Source organism: Panthera uncia, chromosome B1 (genome assembly GCF_023721935.1).
Source record: "Panthera uncia isolate 11264 chromosome B1, Puncia_PCG_1.0, whole genome shotgun sequence".
NCBI lineage: Eukaryota > Metazoa > Chordata > Mammalia > Carnivora > Felidae > Panthera > Panthera uncia.
The window spans coordinates 21,594,050-21,603,742 of NC_064811.1; positions in this window are offsets into that span (position 1 = coordinate 21,594,050).

Sequence of the window (9,693 nt, forward strand, 5' to 3'; positions counted from 1 at the left end):
GATAGATAGATAGATGATAGATAGATGATAGATAGATAGATAGATAGATAGATGATAGATAGATAGATGATAGATAGATAGATAGATAGATGATAGATAGATAACAGAGAATTGGCATGTGTGATAATGGGGGCTAGCTAAGCAAGTCCAAAATTTGTAGGTCAAACAGAAGGCAAGATCGGGTCATCGTAGAGCCCACAGGCTTGAGCTGAAGCTACTATCTGTTCGCAGACAGTCAGGAAAGGAAGATACAGAGAACAGTTGCAGACTCCGTCATTATTTGAAATCTTATTTGCCAGGAAAAGCCCAGGCCCTTTTAAAGACTTACCTGATTGGGTCAGGCCCACAAAACATAGTAATGCTCAAGTCAACCGACGAGTGTCTCTCACTCCATGTGCCAACTCCCCCGACCGCAGGAACTCGGCTAGTGCTTGAGTGAATAACTGGCAGATGGCATGCACATGCTGCAAAATGCCTGATGGCTGTTTAGTCCACCCTCGTTGTGCAGCTAGCCCGGCCAAGGGGATGAAGCATAAACCATCATGGAGTCAGAAAGTTTTTGCGAGGGAAAACATTAGGAATCACTAGTTCGTGTCAATATGATAAAGGCTCATCGAGGCTTTCCTGGTTTATGAGAGCTTTGAATCGACCCTGATGCGTGTAGCCCAGGGCTGGGAAGAATCCCCCAGCCTAAGTTCCTGTGAGGCAATGGTAAAGATGCGTCGTTACTGTGGTCTATTCGTGACACAATGGCAGCTAATGAAGAGCCAATTTTCAGGCCCCAAGTTACGTCACAGAGTTCCAAGACGATAGAGAGAGCTCAGACAGAGTCTGAGCCTTTCCAAATTAGATTGATACTTTTGCTCCTAACCTGGTCACTTAAAAATCATTCATAGAGTCAAGTTTTTCAGTTTGGTGGTAAAGCACCTTGGACTTGGCATTGGTGGAGCCCATTTTTTTTTTTTTTAGAGTTTAAGTCACATCCCATGAACATTTTATTCTTGCTCTTTCTTCCGCTTTTGCTATCACAGTGACGACTAATGTCAACCGAAATCTGACAGAGCATTTAAACATCAAGAACATACTTTTAATATTACATTTCCCTGATATCTTGGTTGCTGAATTAGGCACTACACTTGCATTGGTTTTCCGAAAGCTAAGCAATGCTGGCCTACTCGAGACAACTTGGAGGCAGTTGACCAATGAAAGAGAAACCCAATGATTGCATGTAATGGTTGTTTCACTTAAAACCTGATAGCTTAAGGAAGTTAGAATGCAATTACCTTCTTTGCTCAGTTACTTCAACCATTCTCTTTCCTCAGTGACACAAATCCTAGAGCAATTTGGTCATAAGAATTACCCAAGTGAGAGAAAAGCTGAAAATCAGCAAGTCTGTGGAACACTAGTTGGATTTTGTGGCTCCTCTATAGGGTAAAAAGAAGCAAGTAAGACTCGAAAGTGTAGTTATGTAGAATCTGACTTTCAGAGGAATTCTTACATTAGGAAACTCGCATTCACCCAGCCTTCAGCTGGAAATATCATTATTTTCAAAGGAGAACATAGTATTGCATGCTTATCCTTTATCAGCAGTGATCTTGAGGGTGCCATGCATCTATTACATAGCCAGGGATCCATGCCTAAAAGGCACTTAGAATGCTTTAAAGTCAATTGGATTACAAGCTTTCAAACACATATGTTTCTTTGGTAGAAAGGCAATTTTTTTTTATGCTACTTGGGAAATAGAAGCTAGGCTTCCAGGTTCATAATGCAAAATTTAAAGCTCAGCTGGTAGTTTTATTTTTATTTTTATTTTTGAGTGAGGATAGAGTAAAACATGCTGAGGGTGTCAGAAATGATTGGTATTAGAGTTTGCATAAAATGAGATCAAAAGCAGATACATTCTTTTCTTCTTAATATTGGTTTAGTTATAAATAATTTTATAATTTCGCTTGTACAAAAATTGCATTAAACAGCCATTGGTTTTACCTAAATATCCACTCTTTTAAAAAAGTCCTATTTGCTTGAGAAATAGCAGTGGTGTATGAACATGAATTCAGCACTGTGGAACACAAAAGGAGCAAAAGAAATTAATGCTCTGCTGTTGAAAACCCTGAAAATAACTCCTCTGACTCGTGACACATTTGCCTTTTCCCATCAGCAGGTGTTTAACATTTTAAATATATGCTTATAAAAATGAAATGTTATGCCGGAAATGGTGATCACTTAGATTTTGGATTCTTTTTAATCAAAGCAGTATTACAATTTTCCTTGAGAAAGAAATGGCAGAGATGCAGAAAATAACAGAATTTCTATAATACTTGCCTTATAACTGATTTATTCTTAAATCTCTTCCATGAATATCTTTTCTCTCCTCTTCTTCCTATTTTTTTTTTTTTTCTGGCAAAGTAGGCCTACAGAATCTAGGAAACCTCTCAGGCCATCAATGATTGATAATAATGAAGTAGCCTCAGTTATCTTCTAGGCCATTTTCTTTCTTGTCAATTTATCCATTGTTCCATTAATGGAGTTCAAGTACGGATTACAATTCTGTACTTCATAGAGGTGTCTGCCTTTTAAATTCTATTTTATTTTTTTTTTCTTTCAGCTTTAGAGCATTGTGTCATTAAAAAAAAACAGCATTGTACACATGTAATAATATCCATTTTACTGGGTTTCATTTTTGTTCCTTTGAAGAGTCCCTGTGAATGTAAACAACTACAGTAAGTCATTTTAGCAAAATCAGAGTTTGTTTGCCAAGGAAAAGTCTAGCAGTTTGCCAGAAGAGTTTTCATGGGGTGGTGGGGACTACCCCATCATTTTCTATTGTCATATTTCTATGGTCATATTTCTACCACCCTGCAATCTTGAAAACGTGGTCAATTCTTCAATAGAGGATTTATGTCATAGGTACAGATTCACACTAACCATGTCTAAAGACAGATGCATAATGTCAGATGATCCTGTACACCAGAATTCTGTGAAACTCTATTGGACATATTTTTTTCAGGTTATCAAGGGAAGTTTGCTGTTGAATATAGACTCAAGACTGGACACTTAATATGATTGAAGTTTTTGTGTCAGACAAAAATTACTAGAACATTTGGAGACAATTAACCACCACTGCTTACCTCTATGATCATGCTGGGAAATTTTGTTGCCCGCATAGAGAGAAAGAGTCAGTCGTAAGCAGAGCCCTCTCCTTGCGGGCCCTGCTGAACTTGACTCTACGACATTGCTTCTTCCAGTGATCAACACTGGTCAATAGCCATCCTCATTGACAACTGCCTTTAGGTGTTCTGTGTCTTTAGTGAGATTATTATAAATCTTGGCTGGCTCAGGGGCTATACAATCTTCAGAAAGCAACTCTGCCTCTCTGTTTTGTTCCATGTGGGCGGATTTTTAATTTTACCGCAAAAAAAATTTGCGACAAAAGAACTCTTTCTGCAGACTTCGGAGGAAAAACCTCTCTCATAGTGACATAAAGGCCTTAGAATTTCCAGGCTATCGTAAAGGCATTTCTGATGATACTTCAATTAAAAAAAAAGATATCTCTAACTTCTCACTAAGTTAATTTGTTAAAATAACTGCTTATGCCTTTAAAAATGATAACATACATGATTTCATTATTATGCAAGTAATCATTTTTTTATTATCTTGTTTCTAATATAAAATAAATCTTTTTGTATATATTCTTTATATTGAATGGTATTTTGACCCCAAGTATGAGGCTTGGGAGATATTTAAACAAAATATCTTCATCTGAACCATGAGTTAATCTCCTTTGATCTTTTGGCTAGTTATTACTCTCAGGAAGATTTAAACAGTCATTTAAAAGTAACGAGAGTGATGTTTTCCGTGGAAGACAAGTGGCTGTAGACAGAACACATAGACAAATATGAAAATTATTTTCATTTATTTATTCAATGTATTTTGAATGCCTTCTCTGTACCAGGTGCGAAGCTAGGCTGTAAAGCTGTACTGACCGGTATGGGGGCCACTAGCTACATGAGACTGTCAAGCATCTGAAATGTGGCAGTGTGACAAAGAATATGATTTTTAAATTTTTAAAAATCTTTTTAACGTTTATGCAGTTTTGAGAGACAGAGAGAGAGTGAGTGGGGGTGGGGCGGAGAGAGAGGGAGACACAGAATCCGAAGCAGGCTCCAGGCTCTGAGCTGTCAGCATAGAGCCCGACGTGGGGCTCGAACCCATGAACTGTGAGATCATGACCTGACCCAAAGTCGGACGCTTAACCGACTGAGCCACCCAGGCCCCCCTATGATTTTTAAATTTTATTTAATTATAATTAGCTAAAATAAAAGTACTTAAAGTACTTAAGTACTAAAGTAGTATAATTTTTTTAATTGATTACATATAAAAATGACAATGTTTTAGATATATTAATTTGGATAAAATGTATTGCTAAAATTAATTTCATCTGATACACAGGAAAATGTGTAGAATATTAAATGTTTATGACTGATTATATTTCTATTGGATGGTGCTGTTCTAGAGCTTCTGTGGTTAATAAAATAGACATGGTCCTCACCATCGTGGAACTTTAGCCCATGATTTATCATGAACTTTAGACTCCTTTTGATCACTAACTTTAGCAATGAAAATTGCAACAAAAATAAATAGCTAACAAAAATCTCTCTGGAGTTCAAAGTAAATTAAGATTTGTTGAATATTTCTATACTAAAAAAAAAAATCCTATAAGAAACTAAGGGATCTTGGGGTACCTGGGTGGCTCAGTCGGTTAAGCGTCTGACTTTGGCTCAGGACATGATATCGCGGTTTGTGAGTTCCAGCCCCGCCTTGGGCTCTGTGCTGACAGCTCAGAGCCCGGAGCCTGCTTCGGATTCTGTGTCTCCCTCTCTCTGCCCCTCCCCCACTTGGGCTCTGTCTCTCTCTGTCTCTCAAAAATAAATAAATGTAAAAAAAAAAAAAACATCAAAAACCAAAGAAACTAAGGGATCTTAAACGATCAGATGAATTAAGTTTTAGTCTTTTATATGGTTCTATTGTAACCCATTTTATTATGGCATAGTAGCCATTTTTTTTTTGATTCTGCACAGAGAGCCCATTAATTTGTGGGAGAGTTCACTTAATTATTAAAATAGTGCTGTGGGGTAAGTATTCCTTCTCCTATTTTACAAAAGAAGGAAGAAAGTCTTTCACTGATTATTCGACTTTTTAAAAATTTTACGAAAATGAACAGAGCAAGGATGCAACTTATATTTCTCATTTCAAACTGTAAATCTCTCTTCTACCAAGGATTAGGTCCTTTGAAGTTGAAGAGGAGGCCTTTGCAATGCTATTTTCAGAAAATAACACTCTACTTACAGTTCTGCTCCAGGACGCTCATGAAATATATGGCATGATTTGGTCTGTTCCCGCAGAAAAGGAATTCGCCTTCCCCCATTCTGGGATTGTTGGTTGCCACAACCTGTTAACCAGTCATTCATTCTTAGCACAGAAGTGTTCTCATGTTTTTTTGTGTTTTTGTTTTGTTTTGTTTTGTTTTGTTTTCCTCTTGTTCAAAGGCCCCGGCTACAAGCTGCATTAAAGACAATACCAGGCGGGGCACCTGGGTGGCTCAGTCAGTTAGGCATCAGTCAGTTAGGCTCAGGTCACGATCTCACGGTTGGTGAGTTCGAGCCCCTCATCAGGCTCTGTGCTGACAGCTCAGAGCCTGGAGCCCGCTTCGGATTCTATGTCTCCCTCTCTGTCTCTCTGCCCCTCCCCACTTGCTCTGCCTCTCTGTCTCTCTCTCAAAAATAAATAAACATTAAGAAAATACTATTAAAAAATATTAAAAACTATTAAATACTATTAAAAAAAAAGACAATACCAGCTACTCTTCAGTTTGGGATGGAAACGGTTTTCCCAGTATGATCTGACATTGTCACTAAGAAAAGCATCTATTCACAGAGAACAAGTCAGGATTTTCACAGCACTTGAGCACAGATGCAGATGAACTCACAAGAGGGGGTTCCTTAAATTCAGATCAACAAAACAAAATGTAACTACCTGAGACTAAAGTAAAGGGTGGGCGACCGTGGTCAAAGATACAAACTCCAGTTGTAAGCATGTCCTAATATAAAATAAATAAAAACATAAATGAGTGAGTTCATAATGAGTAATGTTCTCCTTAATTTTTTAACAATCATCTGAAAAAATTTTTTCTAATCGCTGATGCTCAGTTTAAAATCTGTGCTTATATGAAATGAAAGTAAATCCCTCTAAATTTAGAAAAAAAATTAAGAGAGATCTTAACATAAACACTGCTAAATCATCAGGGAGACATGAAATAATGTTCTGGAGAAGAAAATAATGTTATATATTTATTAGCCTAACAAACTCTTCAAAACAAGAGTTAATTGTTATAGAAATTGCCCATGTTACGCACCTTTATTTTCCATCGCCGTATGTTATTCTTGTAGATTCAAAAAGAAGCTATCCTTTCTCATCAGGACATACTTGAATAAATCAGTGTTGCAAAATAGACAATGCCACAAATCTTATTTATTTAAGTATGACAAGTCCTTTATTAAGCAGATGCTATTCTTTCCATACAGTCAGATAAAGCAAAATATCAAATTAATGATATTGAATTGGAAGAATCAATTAACAGACTTACAGATGCATTAGGGGATGACATTTGAACGCAAGTCTCAATTATAGATAAGCAGGGAGAAACGAAGCATCTTACACCCCGAGATACACGAACGATAAATGGGGTCACCCTGCCTCCTTCTCACCAAAGTAAACGAACCAGGGAACATCTCCTGTAATTGACTAATTCCCTAACAAAAACATTATTCCTGATTTTGCAGTATTAATGTTGGATTTTATGGTGCAAACTTTGTAAACCCATTTTCTCTGTTAAATGCTTCTGTCTCCGAGGCATCTTCTTACAACAGACAACTCAGAGAAAAACAAGACTTATTCAAGTCTGTGAGGTTGGGGCGTATCATAAAAATGCATTTCTGGTCTAGTTTGGATTTGTGGATTTGTCTCACTGGAGGGGAACGCGGATATTTTAGCAACAATGTTAGAGAGAAGATAGGCATTTAAAATATGACAAGGATAAGGGACAGGGCCTGTTTTTACCTTAATAAAGGTTTTCCAATCCAGCTGAGGGAACTCTTATCATCATAATTAAAATCAGGCAGATAAATACGCTTGCATTTTTAAATTGTGTCAATCTTTCACTAATGGAAAAAACGACTTCTCGCTGGTCTCAACGTGGGGATACTATAAATAACCATCCGAAAACAATCATGTGATGTGATTGTGCCCCACATTATCACTATCACAGAACATAGATCTTAATGTGCCTTTCCAATCTATTCTTGCGCTCAAATCCTTTTATTACATATAGTGAATTGCAACCAACTCAATGAGTTAAAATCCTCTTCATGTAGTAGATATTGATGAAAGATAGCTTGTCTTTTAGGCTATTCTGTGCTTATGTACAGTAAAGACAGACACGTTTTGAATTTTGCCAGGTTTTCAGGTACAAAATAAATTTATTTTCTGGAGCATGCCATGTAAGGCCTCTGGGGTCGCCACGTTTACGTAGTTCCACAGGTGAAATTGTTTAGTATTTTACCCCTTGAGAAGTGTTACTGTCGCTCTCTTAACTAGTGAAGACCCTTTATTCCTAACAGTGACAGATGGTGATCATTTTGCCTAATTCTGGATCTGCGTGGCACGTGAGAAGAGGTATGACAAGGACATCAGATGTCTGTATTGTATACAGTGTAAACGCCAACAAATGTAATTTCCTTTCAACGACAGAGAGGATTTTCTTTTTATATTCTCATTTTAATCAAATTAAAAATATATTGTGTGGAGCGTCACACATGTGAATCAATGAAAGCTGCCAGTAAATGTATTTCTGAAAGGTTTTGATGGAGACAAATGGAGAACACTTACCATAATGGAACTGGAAAGCTGAGGAGTAGCATTAGAAGAAAAGAAAAAAGAACAACTTCTGAAAATTCACATTTATAAGCAACCGTGACTCAGGAACCCAAATAAATATAATGGAAGTGGAAGGTGAAATAAAATGGAGTCACTTATGTTAATGGAGCCAGGAGGCCATTAAGGAGACGGGCCTTATACACTTCCTCGCTGGGTAGAACCATGAACTTTTGAACTCAGCCAAATGACAGAAATTCCAAGAACTCCAAGAACACCTAAAACTTGCTACAGTATTGGCCCTTTGCTTAGAGGCAGCCTAAGCAAACCGTCTGTTAGCACACTAATTATATGCAGCCAAGAGTAGTTTTCTGCCATCAACACCAATCAAAATTCTTTGTAAACAAGTATACATGCCTTACACTTTGCCTTTAAAAACCCCTGACTTTTGTTCCTGAACAGAAGGGTTTGGGGTTTTGCTGCCCAAGTCTGTGCTCCCTGAATTGCGGTTCTGAGACCCCAAACGAGTGCCTTTGTTTTATTTCAACGCTGCCTCTTTTCTTGGTTGACACTGCACAATTCTAAAAATGTAAATTTTTCTGAAATATCAGTGAATTGTAAATATAGCAAATAATTTTATTCCAGTTCAAAGTCAGTGCTGCTAAATATCGCAATGATTTGAAACTTAATTAAGAAGAATAGTAATATCGCTTATATATCTTCAGAAAATGTTCCTAGATTGTCCTCTCTAGTGTGTGACTCTTTGTAATTTCAACCCTGCTTTACAGTCATTTATTCCTTCTCTATGTATCTCGATCATCCTCTAATATTTATAGAGTGGCTACTCTATCCATCCTAGGCACTGCCCTGGGTGCAAGCTCCCCAAAGAGAGACCTCTTTTTTCTTGTTTCTGAGCAGATATACATCACAGTCATTCTTTAGAGACCGACTGGTGGGTGATGTTATAGGGAGTTCACATAAAGTGGCATCGGCCATGTCCTGAAAAATGACAAGAGCTGGACAATAGGAGTTAAGGAGTCAGAACTTTCCTCGAGGAGATAATATCAAGTGCGGAGACCCCAGGCTGCCTTTGCAGTCGGAGGAAGAAAGAGGTTGTTAGGTGTGGAGTACGTGGCGCAAAGGAGAAGAGCGTACAGGAAGACCAAAGAAGTAGGCAGGGTCAGATTGTAGGGTGCTTTGGAGGCCATGAGAAAGAGTTTAGACTTATTGTAATTTCACGAATCAGTAACCAGAAGGTTTTAAAGAGGAGATGATATGCTCTGATACATATATTTTTTTCTTTTTTTAAGAAAATTTTAGAAGAGAGAGAGAGTGTGTGTGAGTAGGGGAGACACATAGAGGGAGAGAGAGAGAGATGAGAGAGAATCTAAAGCAGGCTTCATGCTCAGCGTGGAGCCTGACGTGGACTCCATCCCACGACCCTGGGATCATGACTTGAACCAAAATCAAGAGTCGGACACTCAACTGACTCAGCCACCCAGGCGCCCCTCTGTTACATATTTTCACTCTGGCTGAAATGTTTTCTTTTCTCCCTGTGAAAGCCCTGTAATCACTTCAACTCTTCGTGACGATCTTTCTTTTTTCTTAACAGTGAGATCATTTACTGTCATTCTCCCTCTGTGGAAGATGTTAGCGAAGTACAGGAATCAAACACTGTTGGGGGCCACGTTTATTCCCCCAGAAGACTCAACTGTCATCTTAAAAGATCTTTCTTTCAAAGCAGGACCTTAATTGATTGTTACA